This window comes from Muscardinus avellanarius, assembly GCF_963383645.1.
Source record: "Muscardinus avellanarius genome assembly, chromosome: 3".
NCBI classification, from domain to species: Eukaryota; Metazoa; Chordata; class Mammalia; order Rodentia; family Gliridae; genus Muscardinus; species Muscardinus avellanarius.
In genome coordinates, this window is record NC_137788.1 from 123,232,233 (window position 1) to 123,252,530 (window position 20,298).

The window sequence follows — 20,298 nt, forward strand, 5'->3', positions numbered from 1 at the left end:
GTTTGGGCCAAATTGGAAAATGAATATTCTTCTTCAGAACATGTTCATAATCAGAATTCAAAGCAGTTAGGAAATAGGAACAGCACAAACCTACTTTCTTAAAGAAGGAAAAAGCCCAGAAATGTGGCACACAGCTCTAATGGGAGGCTGAGGAAAGAGGCTGTAAAGTTGAGGTCAGCCCGTTGTTGAGGCCGTTTCAAAATAAAATGGACTGGGAAGGTAGCTGGGTAATAGAGAACTCTTGGGCTCAATACCCAGTAACACACACACACACACACACACACACACACACACACACACACACAGGAAAGATATTTCTCTAGTTCTTTCTAGACACTTCTCCATATATTTATTTTCTTTTATAAGCTTGAGATAAGATACCAGTTGCTTTTCCCTAGTTAATTGACTTAATAACAATATCATTTTCTAATACTTTTAAAGTATTCTAATATTTTTAAACATCTGCATTTGAACAATATAAACATCTTTTATGTTTTGTATAATATGTAGGAAAGCAATTACCTTGTTCTTGTAGGCAATATTTTTTGATATTTAATTTTTATTTTCTTAGAATAGCCTTCCAAAATTGGCATTGTTATTTCAAAGAGTATAAATATGTTTTTATACTCAAGTAAAATGTTTACTAGGCCGGGCGTGGTGGCGCACACTTTTAATCCCCGCGCTTGGGAGGCGGAGACAGGAGGATCACACAGGTTCAAAGCCAGCTGCGCTGGCTTAAGAGACTCTGATTCCAAATAAAAAATATATAAAAATAGGTCTTGGAGTGTAGCCCAGAGGTAGAAGGGTTTCCAGGAACCCCAGTACCACACACACAAAAAATGTTTACTAAACTTTTCAATTACTCAATTTTTCAATTACTCAAATAATTTATCCACTAATAATGATAGTCACCTTGGTTTTACTATTTGTTTGTTTATTTATTATTTATTTATTTATTTGATGCTGGGAATTGGACCCAGGGGTATTCTACCTCTCAGCTATACCCACAGCCCTATTTTATTTTTTAATTTAAAACAGGGTCTCACTAAGTTGCTGAGGCTGGCCTTGAACCTGTGACTGTCCTTCTCAGCCTCTCAAGTACTGGAATTACAGGCATGTGCCACTATGCCCAGCTGGTTTTACTATTTAGAAATAACTACTATGATTATTTTAAGAAATATTATATATGTCTAGGCTTTTGTCTTCATATGAATGTTTTTGGTTTTTTAAACAAAGTTGGAATCATATCACTTATATTAGTAAGTACATAACCTGTTTTGCAGCTATCATTATGTTTTCCAATATACAAGTGTATTTACATCCCTCTCCCTCTTGAGATGGCCTGTTTTCTCCCTTGAACATGTATCCCCCACTTTCCTAAATAAACCTCTATTTTTGTCTCTGACTGGTACATGCTGAAATTCTTTTCTGCCACAGAAGCCAAGAACCCTGATCCTGAGGAACTGACCCTTCACCCCCTTACATTTCTGGTGCCTGAACATGGGGCTTTCAGAGACATTGGAAGCCTACTGAGATTTTTTTTTTTGTCTTTAAAATTTTTTATTTATGAGCTGGGCATGGTGGCACATGCGTGTAATCCCAGTACTTGGGAGGCTGAGACAGGAGGATAAAGGTTCACGGCCAGCCTCAGCTACTTAATGAGGCCCTTTGCAACCTAGCAAGACCCTGTTTCAAAGTAAAGAATAAAGCCGAGCGTGGTGGCGCACGCTTGTAATCCCAGCATCCGGGATGCTGAGACAGGAGGATTAGATTGCAGTTTGCGGACAGCCTCAGCTACTTAGTGAGGGTGTAGCTCAGAGGTAGAATGCCCCTGGGTTCTATCTCCAGTACCACAAAAAGAAAGGAAAGAAAGAAAGAAAGAGAGAGAGAGAAAGAAAGAAAGAGAGAAAGAAAGAAAATGGAGGTAGAATACTGCAAAAATAAATAAATAAATAAACAAATAGATAAATAAAAATTTTATATATGTGCACGTGTAAAACTCCTGTCTTTCAGTTTCATGGGCCAAAAGAACATAAACTCGGTCTTCCCTATCTGCCATGGCCCCCCATTGGTGGGTGGCAGGGGAAATTCCCCGTGCCATGCAGACTCAAATGGCAATAGGGTTGCCCTGACGCTGTCCTTAGAGGCCTGGTGAGGGTCTCTGAACTCAAAGCAGTGCAAGACCTCAAGGTCCTCCTTTTTCCTTTCTTTCTCCTTTTCTCAGCAGGACTTCCCATAGATTTCTTACCTGTCTGTTGGTGTTTTATTGTGTAAATATTGCTTAAATGTAAGCAACACTTCCCAAACCCCTTTTGAAACTAAGAAAAGTGTTATTTTTATTTTTTAACATACTTTTGTATTTATTGAAAAAACAATAAGCACTGTGGGAGAATGTTAATGCCAAGCACCTTATTCAGTCACTTACTTATGAGAAAGAGACCCGTGATCTTGAGGTGGTATGTCATTAGCAAGATTTAAAAAATTATTTCATATTTATTTCAATCAAAATAGATGAGCAAAGTACCTTCAAAACAAAGATTTTCAATATGAACTTAGAAAAATACTTCCAAAGTAAAGATGAGCAAAAATTAAGTTGGCCTGAGACTCCTAGTCTCCTGTTGCTGCTGTAACATGCCACCTGCGACTGACTCAAGCAGCTGAAAGGAGAATCTCGCCTTACAGGCCTGTGGCTGAGAGAAGGGAGCCAGTCTCTCCCGCTGGACCTAGAGCAAGGTGCTGGCAGGGCTTTGAGCTCCTTCAGGGGGCCCTGGAGGGCTTCCGTCTCCTGGCCTTTGCCGGCCTCCAGAGGCCCTGGCACTCCTGGGCTCACGGCCCTTTCCTATGTTTTTGAGGTCATAGTAATCCATCTCTGACTGCTCTTCCATTTTTTGCTGGCTTTGACATTTTTCATTTCCCTCTTTCCCTCTCAAGGAGCCTCCTGATTATACTGGGCCACCTGGAAAGCCTGGAAAATCTGGAATAAGCTCCTTCACGGCCAGCAGATCAGTACCTAGCCTTCAACTGCAGCTTTAATTCTCCTTTGCCCTTGAACCTGTAGTACTCACAGGTTCTGGGATGCGACATCTTTGTGTCTGGGGCATGATTCAGCCTAACACCTCGAGAGTCCCCTCATTAAAAACACATGTAAACGTATGCTAAATAAACCACTTTAACATTTTTGTGATAGTTCAATACTTGCTACCTTAATCTATAGAATATTTTATTTAAATAAAAACAATTGGCAACTAATCTCAGCTGGTCCTTCCGAGACCCCCTGGGCACCAACCCTAGTCCCCATGGTGGCCCCATTTCCGCTCCAAGATGAAAGAAACTATCATGAACCAGGAAAAACTCGCCAAACTGTAGGCAAAAGTGCGCACTGGTGGGAGAGGAACTGCTCGCAGAAAGAAGGTGGTTCATAGAACAGCTACAGCAGATGATAAAAAAAAAAAAAAAAGAACTCCAGTTCTCCTTAAAGAAGTTAGGGGTAAACAACATCCTGGGACTGAAGAGGTGAGTATGTTTACAAACCAAGGAACAGCGATCCACTCCAACAACCCCAAAGTACAGGCATCTCTGGCAGCAAACACATTCTCCATCACAGGCCTTGCAGAGAGCAAGCAGCCGACAGAAATGCTACCCAGCATCTTCACCAGCTTGGCGCAAACGCCTGGCCCGTGTAAGGAGGCTGGCTGGAGCTCTGCATGAGCGATCTGTGGATGGAGAAGCACCACATGCTGCAGGAGAGGATGATGATGGTGAGGCTCCAGATCTTGTGGGGAATTTCGATGCGGCTTCTAAGAATGACGAAAACTGACTTGAGTCAACTTCTGAAGAAGACACAAGTTGAAGTTCAAGTTACTGCCAGCTGCTATTTTATATTATGACTGCTTTATTAAAATTACTTTGTTTATGGATCTGATAAAATCTAGATCTCTAATATTTTTGTGTGTGTGGGTCTGGGGATGGAACCCAGGGGCATTCAACCTCCGAGCTACACCTTCTGCCCTACTTTTTATTCTTTATTTTGAAACCGGGTCTCACTGAGTTGTAGAGGGCCTCGCTAAGTAGCTGAGGCTGTCCGCGAACCGCGATCCTCCAGGGCTCAGTCTCCCGAATGCATTACAGGCGTGCGCCTCCATGCCCGGCTTAGACCTCTAATATTTTTAAGCCCAAGCTCCTTGGACGCTGCAGCTATTTTCAATTTTTGCTAATACAGAATTAATTCTTTGCAGCGAATTAAGCTGAAGAAGCCTGGGAAAAAAGTTTGAAACAAAGGTTAATAAAGTTCTTTGCCTAGTAAATAAATAAATAAATAAATACAATTAAGTTGGCCAGTAAAACAGCAACAAAAACATATAAAGAGTTATAAAGACAAACTGTACAATATTATAATGGTTATTTCTGTGTGTCTATGTACATATCTGTATATATAAATATATACATTTGTGTGTAGATATAAACATATGCACATATATACACATATACACATAATTTTAATGTTAAGCAAAGGGTTCTAGAAAATAAATATATGACAGAAATTCCCAGGAAGGTGATGCTTATAAATAGGGCTATGTTTAAGATAATCCCAAACCAGCCGATGTGTGTGTGTGGGGGGGTTTGGGAATGGAACCCAGGGGCATTTGACCTCTGAGCTACACCCCCTCCCCTATTTTTTATTCTTTATTTTGAAACAGGGTCTCACTAAGTTGCAGAGGGCCTCACTAAGTAGCTGAGGCTGTCCGCGAACCGTGGTCCTCCAATCTCAGCCTCCTGAATGCTGGGATTACCATGCCCTGCTGCTGCTGAAATTCTTAATGAAGAATGTCAAAATCAGAAATAAAAAAAATTCTTTCCAGGTTAGTTGTTTTCCCCTACTTGTTTTCTTGCTTTTCTCCTGTTGTCTATATTAAACTTCCTTGTGACTTAAAGGCCTGCCATTAAGTGTGAAGTGACCAGACCCCTTGTAAACAACATCAGAACAAGTGCAAAACCCATCAGTGCAGCTGCTTCAGAAGAAAGCATGAGAAATGAAGGAAAGCCATCCAGGCATCGCTCCATCCCGTGTACCTGCAGCTCTAAGAAAAAGGTACAAATTCCTCCCACAGCTGGAACACTAGCTTTGGTTTTTTTTTTTTTTTTTTTTTTTTTGGTGGTACTGGGGGTGGAACCCAGAGGCTTTCTACCTCTGGGCTATCTCCCAGACCTTTTTTATATTTTATTTGGAAACAGGGTCTCACTAAGTTGCTGAAAGCCTCACTAAGTAGCTGAGGCTGGCTTCAAACCCGTGCGATCCTCCTGTCTCAACCTCCCAAGCGCAGGGATTACAAGCGTGCACCACCACACCCAGCTAGCTTTGGTTTTTGAGAAATACTTTACTTGGCAAGTCTGACCAATGTCTCTGGTAAGAGCCCATGCCAGCCCGATGGTCGACTTAAAAGATGGGGATATGGTAGTGGTGGTCATTCTCAGTCGTCAGGGAGATCTCTGTCCACTCCCAAAGCAGCTCCTCTGGGTAGCAGACTGCAAAATCTCTGGAGTTAAGAAGCCAGAACACTTTTATCTTGACTTCCAGGAAGTATCCAAGTATTAACATATCATTCTGCTCTAATCCACAGGTGTCACCTACAGATTTCAGGTGATTCATCAAGAAGCTCAGAGGATCTGATGCTGTCTCCCTGGAAAACAGGAGTCTAAAAAGACGGGGGACGATCGAGTTCATCTTCATTGCTGATAAACTTCAGTGACTTGATAAAGCACGATGAACTTTATTTTTTTATTTTTTATTTTTGGTGGTACTGGGCTTCCTGGAAACCCTTCTACCTCCAGGCTACACTCCCAGACCTAATATATATATATATATTTCGGAAACAGCAAGGCTGGCTTCGAACCAGTGCCATCCTCCTGTCTCTGCCTCCCAAGCGCGGGGATTACAAGCGTGCGCCACCACGCCCGGCTACGGTGAACTTTAAAGCTTTGTAAAGTCTGTATTCCAGAGTGACATCAGAAAAAAGGATGCTGCACATGCTTCCTCTCGTGATAATTTATTCCACCAAACAGCCTACTGCATTGTCAGTAATTTCACACATTTATGTCATTTTCCAAAAACGTTCGAACCTGGATACTTCTCCGGACCAAAACTATACCGCTGGATCCAGTTGCAATTTTGTGAAAATAGCGGGTTTTCAGGAAACTTAATAATGTCTTTTTATTTCATCTGAGATGGAAAAGAGAGGCCCTGGCTGAAGATCTGAAATAACACCGACTTCAGAGCATCATTGTTACGTCTCTTTACCTGAACAGATTTAACACGGTGCCGCCAAAACAACTCCTCACAAGCCTCCCTCATCGGTATGGCACGGGGTGTTTCTCCTGTCCATTCTCCTGAACAATAACTGAGTAAATCAAATCTGCCTCCATGCTGAGGTTCCTTTTGAGTTTTCTCTGTAGATATCTAATCCACCATTTCAGCCAGTGCCCTGAGTATAGACGCAAGCTTCTGAAGTAGCAAAGCGTAGTCTCCAGAAGCGACACTGCCAACATCACACAGTCCGTTGCTGTTCTCCACAGCGTCCAGGGCTTCACTTGTCAAGAGTGTCCAGGACCTGGTCACTTCCTGCCGGGGGCTTGAGGTTGCTCCCACGCCTGCACCCGTGGGGGGCCCGGGGCGCCACCATGCTGCGCCAGTCCGGGCCATGGGTCTGTCCCATGTAACACATGGAGTTTACATTTTGCATACCAAGGCCAGGTCAAAAGAAGAGGAGGAAAGAGGAGCACTAATTGCAGCCAGTGCAGCTTGTGTAATCTATAAGAGCAAGGCGTGGGCTCTGAGCAAAGCCCGCTGGAGGGTGCCGGGGTTCACTTCCCCGTCATGGTGGCTGATGACACCGAGGCCAAAACTAGTCTTTTTTGGGGGGGAGGGGGCTACTGGGGATGGAACCCAGGGGCATTGTGCCTCCAAGCTACACTCTCAGCTCTATTTTTTAGTCTTTTTAGGTGTTTTGAAACAAGGTCTCACTAAGTAGCGGAGGCTATTCCCAAACTGCAATCCTCCCGTCTCTGCCTCCCGAATGCTGGGATGACAAGGGTGCGCCACCACGCCCAGCCTCAAAGTGTTTTTAAAACTAACCACTAGCAGTGGGAAGTACAGGAAGATTTTTTTCTCTCTCTCTTCCCCTCTTTTTCTCTGGCCAAGCCCACTGCCCCTTAGATGAGTGCTGTTCATTAAAGCAATGAAGATAAGGCTCACCTTTAGACTAACATACCCTATTCCTGGGTCAAAGGGAACTTAAGTCCTTGTCCAGAAAAAACACAGGAGGGATTGGTCTCCCAGCATTTTGAGCACCCTCAGGTTTCATCAACTGTGGGGTTCTTCTGAAACACATGTTGAAGGAAACTGACCTGGCTGTGTTAGTCTAGGGGGTTACCTTCACTACACACCACATATTTAGACTTGATATATCTTAAAAACCAATATTTTAGCTTTTTTTTGTAAGTGTAGATGTAGTGTCTCATGTTTTATGCTCTATCAAGACCAGTCAGTCTTTCCTGTGCAGCTCATGTGAGCTAGGTGTGCCAGTATTGGAAAATTGCTCCGGCATTGGTTTTTAATAAAAATGTAAAAGGAAGTCAGAGCCCGAATGTGACGCAGGCACTCAGGCAGGGAAGAACACAGCCTCTGCTGTTACATTTCAGAAGTCCCCCTCCTTTCTCTTTTACCTTGATGTTAACCCAGAGTAAGAATGTAGAGGGAACTAAAGTCTTTAGCTCTAAAAAAATATATAGAAGCAATTAAAAGCCCTAAGATCACAGTGACTCTGCCTGGGACATTGTAAAGCCTTTGGTAGCAAGAGCCTCATGCCTTGCTCTTATAGATTACACAAGCCGCCCTGGCTGCAATTAATGCTTCTGTTTCCTCCTCTTCTTTGTGACCCTGGCCTTGGTATGCAAAATGTAAATGCCATGTGTTACTTCAAAATGTAAAATGTCAACTCCATGCATTACTTAATTGATAGGCAATGGGTACAGCCTGATAGAACAGAGAGAGAAAAAGATATTAACCCCTGTACTTAGTAAGTGCACTGTCCAGACACAAGAAGGCACCACCTGGCTAAGAAATAAGTTACTAGTCCATCATCAATAAGAGCATACCAATAATAAAGCTGTATTTAAGGGCTGGGGTCTGAGGGGGCAGAGTTCCATTTCCCGGCTCTCCAGGGTGTCTCCAGGCACTCTGCTCTACCCTTTCCATTCCGTTTCCTACTGGCTTTGTAATAAAGATTTGTTTAAGCTGCAACTCTAGGGAACATTCTTAGAACTTTGCCTTTACTAAAATATGTTGATTTACATGTTTATTTTTCTGTTGCTTTAACTCAGTATTTGGAAAAATACTGAGTTCAATCTTGTCATTTTAGCCTCCCTGTGAAACAGGGTCTCACTGAGTTGTGAAGGGCCTAAGTAGCTGAGGCTGTCCACAAACCATAATCCTCCTGTCTCAGCCTCCCAGACGCTGGGATTGCAAGCGTGCACTACCACACCTGGCACCTCTGAAGATTCTTATTGAATATTTTTCATCACTTATAAATTGCATATAACTGTTTCCCCTTAACTCTGACATCAGTGTGCACATTTAATTTGCTGTAAAAATGGTCAGGAATTATTACTCCTCAAAGAAGCGTTATTCTCTCCTTCTCTCCCTCCCCAAAGTTTGTAAATGCCCACACATTCTCTGTATTAACTTTTTATTGTGTCAATTCACCCTAGATAAAAAGATGACAGATTCTAAAGATAAATTAACTTCAAAACTCAACTCCTGCCAGGCATGGAGGCCCACACTTGTAATCTCAGTACTTGGGATGCTGAGACAGTAGGACTGCAGGTTCAAAGCCAGCCTCAGCAACCTAGTGAGACTGTCAGTAACTTTGTGAGACCCTGTTTCCAAATAATAAAATAAAGGGCTGGGGGTGTAGCTTGGAGGTAGGAAAAAAAACAAAACCCACAAACGAACAAACTCAATTCCTAGGACAGCTGTGTATTTCCCAAGCCTAAGCAGCCCAGAATCCCATATCACGGTGCCTGTGGGTCACCGAAGCAATGGTGCTCCTTGTTTACAAATTTATTTTCCAGCTCTCACTCAATACATCCTTGCAGTGCCGCCCTACACAACTTTCTGGGGTAATCCAGTTGAATGTTCCTCTCCTAGCATTGCTCAGAGAGAGAGTTGAATATTCCAACAAGCAACATGCCTGGGATATACAGCAATTTAGATACACAGGATGATGGGCTGCCATATTGCCATTTTTCTCTATCCCTGGGATCTTTGTCCATCAGATGCACTGATTCTTCTCTTCCACTCCACTGCTTAAAGGAATGACTGTATCTAAAATAATTCAGCCTGTGGCTGCCTACCATATTCTTCTTTCTTTCTTGTTACTGGGGATTAAACCCCAGGGCAAGTTCTACCTCTGAGATAGACATCAGACTTATTTTTTTGTTTTGAAATAGGGTCTTGCTAAATTGCTGAGGCTGGCCTCAAACATGCAATCTTCTCGCCTCCGCCTCCGATGTACTGGGATTACAGACATGCACCACTATGCCTACTGTCTACCAGATTCTTAAATTTTATAGATGTGGAAAGAAGATATATTTGACAGATAATTACTTTCAATATCTAACTTTATGAATTTTGGAAGGCCTGCCCAGTGACAGCCTGAACATGTTTTGCTATACTGCATTCCATTTTCTCAAAACAAATCTGATAACTGAAAATAGTAGCATTACACATTGACCACATATTATGCACCAGAATCCATAGATAGCACTTTGTAAACATTATCTAATTTTATTCATAAAACATCCCTGTGAGGCAAACTATTCTAGATGATAAAGAACAGGCCTGGGAACGGGGACTGGCTCAGCAAGGTGACACAGTTGAACTCTTGGCTAAGCATGGCAGGTTAAATAGATCTGTTTGCCACTGCTCCATCCTAAAATGCACTTACAATGAATACAACTGAAGGGATTTTAAAAATCCATAAAACAATATAGATAAGGAGAATAGGAGCTGGGTGTGGTGTTGCACACCTGTAATCCCGGTACCTGGGAGGCTGAGACAGGAGGATCTTTGATTCACAGCCGCCCTTTGCAACTTAGTGAGACTCTGTTACAAAATAAAGAAGGAAAATAGGGCTGGAGGTATAGCTTGGAGGTAGAATGCCTCTGGATTCAATCCCCAGTACTGGAAAAAATAAAAAGGAGAGAGAGTAGGAAAGTAAACAATGGCGGTAAAATCTGGGAAGCTGGCGAGATAATCAGTTGCCAACTGAACAGAGATATGCTACCTGTATAGGTGGTGTGAAGCTTGAAGCTGACAGAGTCCCTTGAAAATGGGAGTGCAACTAAAGATAGAATTTGTTGAATATTTGTATACAGAACTACAAATAGGATTGAGCTGGACGTGGTGACCCATGCCTATAATCCCAGTACTTGGGAGGTTGAATCAAGAGGATCACAGGTTAGAGACCAGCCTCAGCAACTTAGCAAGACCCTCAGAAATCTAGTGAGACCCTGTTTCAAGACAAAAAATAGAAAAGGACTGGAGGTATAGCTCAAAGGTAGAGCATTCCTGGGTTCAATCCTCAGTGCCACAAAAATAAATAAAACTCAAACGTGTTGAACATTTGTATATGGAATAACTACCCATCTACATCCTCTCATCCTAGCAGAAGACTGGGCAGTTGCTCCCTGGAGCTGCCGGCGTTGGGCAGTGGCTAGGTAAGGAGAGGGGCACTAGCTCATGCCAAGAATAAAGTGCTTCTCTAAGCTGAATGGGAGCATGGGAGGCCCAGTTGATAGCTCCCAAGCAGGATCCTGGAGATGCCTTTTGGGGGAAGAGGACTGGCTCAGGGGACAGAACTAAGAGATGCGCAGCAGGGTGGGGTGTCCCCCACTGAGAGTGCCCAGGCACTCATCCTCTGCTAAACCCCTAAGCCAATGGCCCTGACCACACACGAAGCACTGCCCACCCTGGACAGCCAAGGGCCAGGAGGCCCTGGAGAGAAACCTGTGACATCAAAAACAGACAAAAACCAAGAAGAAGCAAACAACTAGAGGAGCTTAGGAAGAAACAGTCAATCTTGTGCAGAAGGACCCAACATCAGAGCAACAGCACAAAGTCCTAGATCCGTGGCTCCTTGGCGAGGACGGTCCGGAGCCTGGCAGGCTACAGTCAGTGACATGCCGAGGAGAGGGCCACCTCTGGGACTTCAGAGTTGGAGAGCAGAAGGAAAAATGAAAAAGTTACCAAAGGAAGTTAAATTAAGAAAATCACCCAGAGAGAGGAATAATAATAGCAACGCAAAGGAGATGGAAAACTGGGGAGAAAACATAAAAATTAGGGATTAGTCCAGAGGGCCTGACATCCAAATGATGGGTTTTGTAGAGGAGCAACAAAGTCTACAGGGGAAAGATCTAATTCAAGAAATTTGTCCATATCCAAAAGATGGGTGCTTACTATAGAGGGAAAGGTCCACAGACCTTCCCAGCAAGCGCCCACAGCAGTGCACGTCATTCTGAAACTTCAGGTCATCAGGGCAAAGACTGAAGCCTTCTGAGGGGTGGGGGACAGCAGCGCTCGGAGTAGCCTCCGACTTCAAGAGAAGCAGTGCTGGATGGCAAAACCCCTCGAGTGATGTCTTAAAAATTCAGAGAGAGAATGATTTCTATCTGAAATTCTAAACCATCAGTCAAGAAAATTTTAGAAATGCAACATTTTAGCCAGGTGTGGTGGCATACACCTGTAATCCCAGTACTTGAGAAGCTGAAACAGAAGTATTGTAGGTTCAAAGACAGCCTCAGCAATGTAGCAAGACTCTCAACAACCTAGCAAGACCCTATTTCAAAACATAAAAAAAAAAAAAAGGCTGAGGAAGCCAGGCATGGTGGTGCACGCTTGTAATTCCCGCTCTTGGGAGGTGGAGACAGGAGAATCGCACAGGTTCAAAGCCAGCCGCGCTGGCTTAAGTGACCCTGTTTCCAAATAAAAAGTATAAAATCGATCTGGGAGTGTAGCTCCCAAGGTAGAAGGGTTTCTAGGAACCCAAGTGTCACCAAAATAAATAAATAAATAAAAAAGGCTGGGGATGTAGCTTGAAGGTAGAATGCTCTTGAATTCAACTCCCAGTGCCAGAGAGAGAGAGAGAGAGAGAGAGAGAGAGAGAGAGAGAGAGAGAGAGAGAGGAGGAGAGGAGAGGAGAGGAGAGGAGAGGAGAGGAGAGGAGAGGAGAGGAGAGGAGAGGAGAGGAGAGGAGAAGAGAAGAGAAAGGAAGGAAGGAAGGAAGGAGGAAGGAAAAAAGAGAAAGAAAAAAAAGTAGGCAGAAAGAAAATATAATATCTTTAAAACTTTATTTTTCCTTGGGTACATTATAACTAAATGAGGGAATTTTCCAAGAAAGAAGAAGGCTTAAGATAAAGAAAGCAATAAATCCACCTAGGAGATACACTCAGGAAATATCCAGGAGGAGGAGAAGCCAGGATGGCATCATGGGACAGGCTGGAGAAGCGCCCGCCCAGCCTGGAGCAGGATTTTGTGTCTCTGCCAAGAAGTGGGGCGGGGATGTCTCCAACAAAAAGATATCACGAGCACATGACCAGATGAGTCTGCCACTTTGGGATAGCTGGTGAAGAGCTAGTAATAAGTACATAGAAACTGCTATGGTTGTAATGGTGCTCTTCTTTCTCTATTCAACTATAATTTGTTGAATAGAAAAATTAAAACTAATGAGCAGCTTGGTGCAGCTTCAACAAGTCTTTATTACAAAATCAGTAAGAAAGAGAAAGGGAAGAAAAGAAAAACTGTTCGTGGGGCATGCTGGAGAGCCCGAAAGTGAAACTGCTCCTTTCCATCCCCGGCCTTAAATGGATTTTGTATTGGTGTGTTCTTATCAGCGTTACCAAGGCAATGGGCCAGTAACTTATTTCATAGGCAGGTGATGACTCTTTGCCTCTGGACAGTGTACTTACTAAGTGCAGGGGTCAGTAATCTACCTGGGGCTGGGCGTGGTGGTGCACGCTTGTAATCCCAGCACTCGGGAGGCAGAAACCGGAGGATCGCAGTTCAGGGACAGCCTCGGCTACTTAGTGAGGCACTTTGCAACTCAGTGAGACCCTGTTTCTAAATACATACATACATACATACATACATACATATGGCTATAGGTGTAGTTTGGAGATAGAATGCCCCTGGGTTCTTTTTTTTTAATATTTAAAGGAGTTTATTAGAAAGATAGAAATACAGAAAATAGAAATACAACCCCATGCCAAGATGGCATGAGGGGGTGACTCGAATGAGTACACCCTGCCCCTGGGTTCTATCCCTAGGGGGAGAAGAAGAAGAAGAAGGAGAAGGAGAAGGAGAAGGAGAAGAAGAGGCATTTTCTTGGCATTAGATTCTTTTGTGTAAATCTCTAAACGCATTGACTTCAATTCTTAAGTGGCCACTTCCCTCTTTAAAGCTCTCTGAGCCCTGCACACACAGGCAAGCCTCATATCAGAGGCAGATTCACCAGTGAGTTGCATTGTGCGAGTCCTCAGGGCCTGAGGATGAGAATGATGCAGTTGGCTGCCGGAGCCTCTCCGTTTTTCCAGAAAGCTCTCCCTGTGCCCTGACAGCGTGGTGCTGGCCGCACTTTGGCTTCTGACTGCTTGACTTCTCTCGGCGAGGTCCAGCTGGAAGCAATGTGGCCCCGATTTTAACCTGACCAGATGTATATTATGCTTTAAGTAACTGGCCCAGGGAGCCTTTCTTTCCTTCCTCCTCACTTCTCTTCTGCTTCCATTTTGTCCTTCCTTCAGTGAGCATGTATTGAGCACCTACTATTTACTAGGCACAGGGAGGGAGGGAGGTAGAAGCCTGAGAAGATAAATGGTGATTAATACCGTCCCTGCCATCACAGACTTGCAGCCAGGTAAGGGGCTGGGAGTGCTGACAACTCCCCCGACAGCCAGACAGGAGGAGCAAGAGCTAGCCAACTACCCGTGAGTGTGGGCACGAAGAGGAAGGAACGATAATACCAGCTGGGGCTGGGAGGAGACACGGCTGGTAGCTGGGGGCACTCGGGAGGAGAGAGCAGCATGGGATGTGCATGGACAGAGGCCCACAGAGGCAGTGAGGAGCAGGCAGCAGGATCTGGTGCACAGAGACCTGGGATGGCCATGACCATCCCGCATGCGTGTGTGTGTGTGTGTGTGTGTGTGTGTGTGTGCGCGCGCGCGCGCTGGGAGGAGTGCATATCTTTTGCCACTCTTCACCCTGGAACGGGTTTGTCACTTGACTTAGCAAACCCTCAGAAATGGAGTGGCCCCATCACCATCTAGAAGAACCAAAGATAAAGTTCTCACCCAGGTGAGCCCAGGAATGCGCTCAGGCCTGGGCGCGGCAGGCCGGCCAGGCTCAGTTGACTGCAGGGACCTGGAACAGCTTGATTATCTTAGGTGATCAGGAGAACTTGTTCTGCAGGTGGAGGAATGTGTCCTGGAGCCCAAGGGCAAGGAACTTGACCTGAGACTGAGTGTTGTGGGAGCCTGGGTGTTCCTTCTCTTCATGGCTTCCTCTGCTTGGGTCAGCTGTGATTCCCTGAATCTGGTCTTCATGGCAGGGGGTGCCCCTGAGTGAGCAGTATACAGAGAGCACTTGATATAACGAGTCCAAACAGAGAGAGCCTGTGAACACTGAAAAGATCTCATTACCACTTCAGCACTAACAGTAATATTCATGTTGAAATTATTTTATTATGGGTTATATAAACTATATTATAAAATTAATTATGCCTGATTTTTTTTATTTTGTTAGATATGTGGCTACTAGAAGAGTTAAATTTATAAAATTGGCTAGCATTGTACTTCGTGTAAAATTTAAGCTCTAGACCTAATGGAGTGCCTTTCCTGAAAAGAACAAAAACCCCCCAGATGGGCACCACTTTAGAGTTGGGGAAATGTGTTCATACCTTCTCAATACCTTAGCCTCCGTTTCGTACCTTGTCCTCCAGACACCAAACCCGGGGCCTAAACCACAGCTCCCCCCGCTCCCGCCTACCAATAAGCGGGCCTAACCACGGGACCAGGATGAGGACAGTGGATCCTGACATAGGTCCCAGGTGCCCTGCAGGGATGTTCTCATGGGGACCTAGACCATCCCTTGGCTCCACAAGGCTTGACAGGAAGAAATGACAGTTACCCAAGTACCGCTGCCTTGCCGATGAGATCTTTATTTCTTGGCTTGGGGCTCAGAGCAGCCCAGCCAGGGAAGGTTGGAGGTGGCAGCTGATCAGAAGCTCTTGTTGGCAATCATAAATCTCCTTGATTAAGGGCAATGTTAAGAGCAATTTAATTACTAGTTAGAAGTGTAATTGCATAGACAAAATCTTTCCAGATGTACTATTCTTAGAAAGTGCTGCTGAAAGAAGTCTTTGGTGACAGAAAGTTTGGAAATCACCAACAGAAACAGCTGAATGCTTCAAGGTCCTGGATTTTGCACATCTTATCACCATGTTTGGGTGGCAGGTGAGGGAGTTCTTAATCCAGAGACGTGTCCTTGGTATGAACATCCCTCTGAAACTAATGCTATTTTGAGACTCGAAAGATGTCAATCACTTCCTTATCTGGGATGCTGAGTAACCTGTCCTGGCTGTCAAAGCCCTAGGACCAATCCCCCCGCTGTTGTCCAGCTCGTTCCTCCACCCGTGGGGTGGACCAGGCTTTAATGTAGCTCATTTGTAAGAACTCAAAGTAAGAGTCATAACCACAAATTCCTTCACCTGTGTGCAACTCTACACACACCTCACACTCACAGAACCAGTTCTTCATCCTCCTGAGACCCGTGTGCGGTCACTGCCCCTCCGTGACCTCCGCCTGACCTCTGGCTCGAGCTCTCCCCTTAGGGGCGCAGCATGGACAGGGCTGAGTGCTCAGGAGCAGGCTGCCTGGCTTGTGCCCCACACCTTCCTGTTGGGACACCACGGGCAAGTTAGTGGAGCTTTCTGGAACTTTTTTTTTTTCTTTCATTTGTAAACCTGGTTTATGAGAATATTTATCTCATTGGGAAGGATGCAATATAATGTATTAAGTTATGTGTATTATTTAGTTATATATTATGTTACACATTACACATGAAATAAAGCATGTAAAACTTTTCTATAGTGCCTGGTCCATGGATGAACTTTCCTATCACCTACTTTCTTGTTTGGAGCTGCTTTGAGAAAATTAAAAAATCAGACTGATTGGCTCTGCTACAGCCATGGTCCTTACCCCCTCCCCACACCCTCTCCCCATGGTCCAGCAATTATTGCGAGAGTGTAGATAGGAAACTATTATCCACAATTAGAAGCATCACTGTGTCTTCTTTGGCAACAGTTTTATTAAGTTAAAACTCAAATACCATTCAGTCAACCCATTTAAGGGTTGTGCAACCATTACCACAATCAAGAGTATTTTTGAGCTGGGCACTGTGGTGCATGTTTGTAATTCCAGTACTTGGGAGGCCGAGACAGGAGGATTGCAGTCCGTGGACAGCCTCAGAGACTTAGTGAGGCCATTTGCAACTCAGTAAGATCCTGTTTCAAAATAAAGAATAACAAATCAGGTTGGGGGTGTAGCTTGGAGGTAAAATGCCCCCTGGGTTTCATCCCAAGTACAGCAAAAATTAATAATATTTTCACGAGTCTAAAAAGAAATCCCACCTGGTGTGTGTGTGTGTGTGTGTGTGTGTGTGTGTGTGTGTGTGTTACTGGGGATTGAACCCAGAGGAATTCTAGCTGTGAGCTCCATTCCCAGTCATATTTTATTTTTATTTTGAAACAGGGTCTTGCAACGTTACTGTGAGCTGACCTCAAGTCTGTGATAGTCTGTCTCAGCCTCTCAAGTGCTAGGATTCCAGGTGTGAGCTACAATGCCTGGCTAGAAAATCCATACCCTTCAATAGACATATTCATTCCCCATTTCCCTCAAATCACTCCAGATGTGGGCAACCACTAAAATATATTTTCTTCTTTAAATCTGCCAGTGTAGATATTGCATATAAACAGAACCATGAGCTGGGTGTAGTGGCACACGCTTCTAATCCCGATATTTGGAGGGCTGAGAAAGGAGGATTGCAGGTTCGCAGCCAGCCTCAGCTACTTATTATTGCGGCCCTCTGCAACTTATTAAAACCCTATTTCAAAATAAAGAACAACCAAAAAACAAAAACAAAGCCAGGCGTGGTGGTGCACGCTTGTAATTCCAGTTCCTAGGAGGCTGAGACAGAAGTATCCGGGTTTACGGCGGATCTCAGCTAATTAGGCCCTCCAAAACTTAGTGAGGGCCTGGGTGGTAATCCCTGCGCTTGGGAGCGGAGACAGGAGGATCGCGCAGGTTCAAAGCCAGACGCACTGGCTTAAGAGACCCTGTTTCCAAAAATAAAAAAATATAAAATAGGTCTGGGAGTGTAGCCTGGAGGTAGAAGGGCTTCCAAGAACCCCAGTAATAAAAACAAAAAAAAAAAAACAAAAAAATTTAGTGAGACCCTGTTTCAAAATAAAGAATTTTTAAAAAATCGGGCTGGGGGTGTAGCTTGAAGGTAGAATGCCCCTAGGTTCAATCCCCAGCACCATACACACACACACACACACACACACACACACACACACACACACACGAGCTTGGTGTGGTGGCGCACACTTGTAATCCCAGCATTTGGGAGGCTGAGACCGGAGGATTGCAGTTGGTAGACAGCCTTAGCTACTTAGTGAGGCCCTTTACAACTCAGTGAGACCCTGTTTCAAAGTAAAGAATAAAAAATGGGGCTGGGGGTGTAGCTCGGAGGTAGAATGCCCCTGGGTTCCATCCCTAGTACCAAAAAGAACCATGCAATCTGCAGTATTTTGTGACTGGGCCTTTTCACCTAAGATAGTGCTTTCAAAGTTCATCTGTGCTGTAGCATGTATCAGTACTGCATTTCTTTTCATGACTGAATAATAAGCCAATTTTGTTATTCATTTATTTGTTGGTAGACATTCAGGCTGCTTCCACTGTGGGCTCTCACACACTGCTGTGAGCACTTGTGGATGAGTTTGAGTGGCTCTGTGGTTTCATCTCTCTTGAGTGCAGTTGCTGGGCCTAATGTCAAATCTGCATTTAACCTTTTGAGAAACTGTCAGACTCGTTTCAAAATGGCTGCATCATTTTGCCTTCCCACCAGCAACACAGGAGAGTTTGGATTTTTCCATATCTTGCCAACATTATTTTTTCTCCTCCTCCTCCTCCTTCTCCTCCTCCTCCATAATCATCATCATCATCATCATCATCATCACCATCATCGTTATTATTATTATTTTATTCTAGCCATTCTAGTGTACATGAAGTAGTATCCCCTTTTTCTTCTTTTTTTTTCCCCTGGTACTGGAGATTGGACCCATGGCTATTCTACCTTTGAGCTACACTCCCAGCCCTATTTTAATTTTTGTTTTGAAACAGGGTCTCACTAAGTTGCTAAGAGCCTTCCTAGATTGCTGAGGCTGGCTGTGACCCTGTGATCCTCCTGCCTCAGCCTCCCAAGCACTGGGATTCGAGGTGGATAGCACCACGCCCTGCTGCAGTGGCATCTTATTGTTGTTTGGATTCGCATAGCCTTCTGGCTAAGGATGCTGAGCAGCTGGACCATCATCCTATCCATCATTTCTTATTTCCTGTATCCCTTTGTGTGCATTCCACACCTCTTCCAGACTTCAAAGGTTCTCCTGGCCCCATCCACTCACAGCTTTGCTGTTTTTATGCATTCACTCCTTCTCCCACAAACATCATGGACCCTCCTTGGGAGCCTGCGACTGTGCCTGGAGTGGACAACTGAGCAAGCCATGCTCTTTGCCTACAGTCCTATTTGCTCAGCCTAGTGGGGCCGCTTGCGTCTGGTCCAGAGGGACTCCTCTGCTTAACATGCTTTGGCAGCTTCCCAGGGCCTTCAGGCTAAACTTAATGGCAAGATTCATGGCAACCACGAAAACCATGGGATCGATGAGTGTGAGGCCAGCCCGCCTGCCTTTGTTGCTGTTCTCTTTATCTCATCCCTCTACAACCATCTGTATATATTTCTTTTTTTTTTTTGGTAGTACTGGGGTTCCTGGAAGCCCTTCTACCTCCGGGCTACACTCCCAGAACCTATTTCTTTATATTTTTATTTGGAAACAGGGTCTCTTAGGCCAGAGCAGCTGGCTTCGAACCTGCCCTCCTGTCTCCGCCTCCCAAGTGCGGGGATTACAAGTGTGCGCCACCACGCCCAGCTACAACTATCTTAAGTCTATGGATGAATAATTCTTCAAGCAGCCTGCTCCACGTCCCCTCTAAGCTGTACGCTCCTCAGGTCGGGCTGAGGATGACTCCTCCATGTTTCTGCTGGCCACTCAGCCCTGAGACGACACTTGGCGCAGTGCCAGCGGGCAGTAAGTGGTATGCATCGAATCAGAGAATGGATGACTGACGAAGAGGACGAGTGAAGGGAGGTGACTCTGCCGAGCAGTGCAGTTTACTCTACTTGGCTAAGCCGGGCCCGCTTCTGATCCCCATGTCAAACAACCATCCACTCAGAATATTATACTGGGCAGGCGAGCTGAGAAGGTGTGATGTTAGTCGAATATTTATAACAAATACTAACTACAACTCGGAAGCATTTCAACTCAAGGTGTGTTTGGATGTTTGCACCCTGAAGGATTGCGAGCAAAATGGGCTATCACATAATATTCTCACGACCTGAATAGAAATAGGTTAGCACGGTCTCATTCGGGAGCCAGTTTTGAAGTCTGCGAGGTTGGCTGGGGAGCTGGGATGATGCCGTTGCGGTGTGCCCCTTCACCCTTGTCTAGGTGGGACAAAGGTCTTCTCCACCCAGGACAGGAACAATGTTTTTTTCCTGAATGGTTTCACTGAGGGAGGGGATGGAGGACGGAAGCAGGCTCTAGCTGTGGGTGTCCTGCCCGGTCTGCCTGTCTGGGAGGAGACAGGATGCGGGCGGGCGGGCCATGCAGGCAGTTTCCTATTTTCAGAAGTAAATGAGGCAGCCCATGCTATGGACTGTGATAGAATGCATTGTCCTGAAATCTAAACCAGAGGGAGGAAATGCCTGCCTTTATGATAGGTATCTCTGCTTATTCGTTGAGATTGCTGTTGGAGGAGATAATGCACGCAGCAGAGATACTGGTCTCAGAGATCTTTGTGAAGATAAGGTACGAATGCCGGGCTAGAACTTTCTGGAACAGGATGCAGGCTCACAGT

The 20,298-nt window shown here is 44.8% G+C and overlaps 2 pseudogenes across 2 annotated transcripts; one reads left to right on the forward strand and one right to left on the reverse strand.

Moving 5' to 3' along the window:
- The first annotated feature begins 3,321 nt into the window (after positions 1 to 3,321).
- Positions 3,322 to 3,817, forward strand: LOC308260983 (transcription factor BTF3-like; annotated as a pseudogene). The gene has a single exon. The product of its transcript is annotated as a transcription factor BTF3-like (transcript).
- A 1,502-nt stretch (positions 3,818 to 5,319) lies between these two features.
- On the reverse strand, positions 5,320 to 6,543 carry LOC308260325 (inactive ubiquitin thioesterase OTULINL-like; annotated as a pseudogene). Its single transcript has 2 exons — positions 5,961 to 6,543; positions 5,320 to 5,760 (listed from the first exon to the last, which is right to left on the reverse strand). The product of its transcript is annotated as an inactive ubiquitin thioesterase OTULINL-like (transcript).
- Positions 6,544 to 20,298: the final 13,755 nt, after the last annotated feature.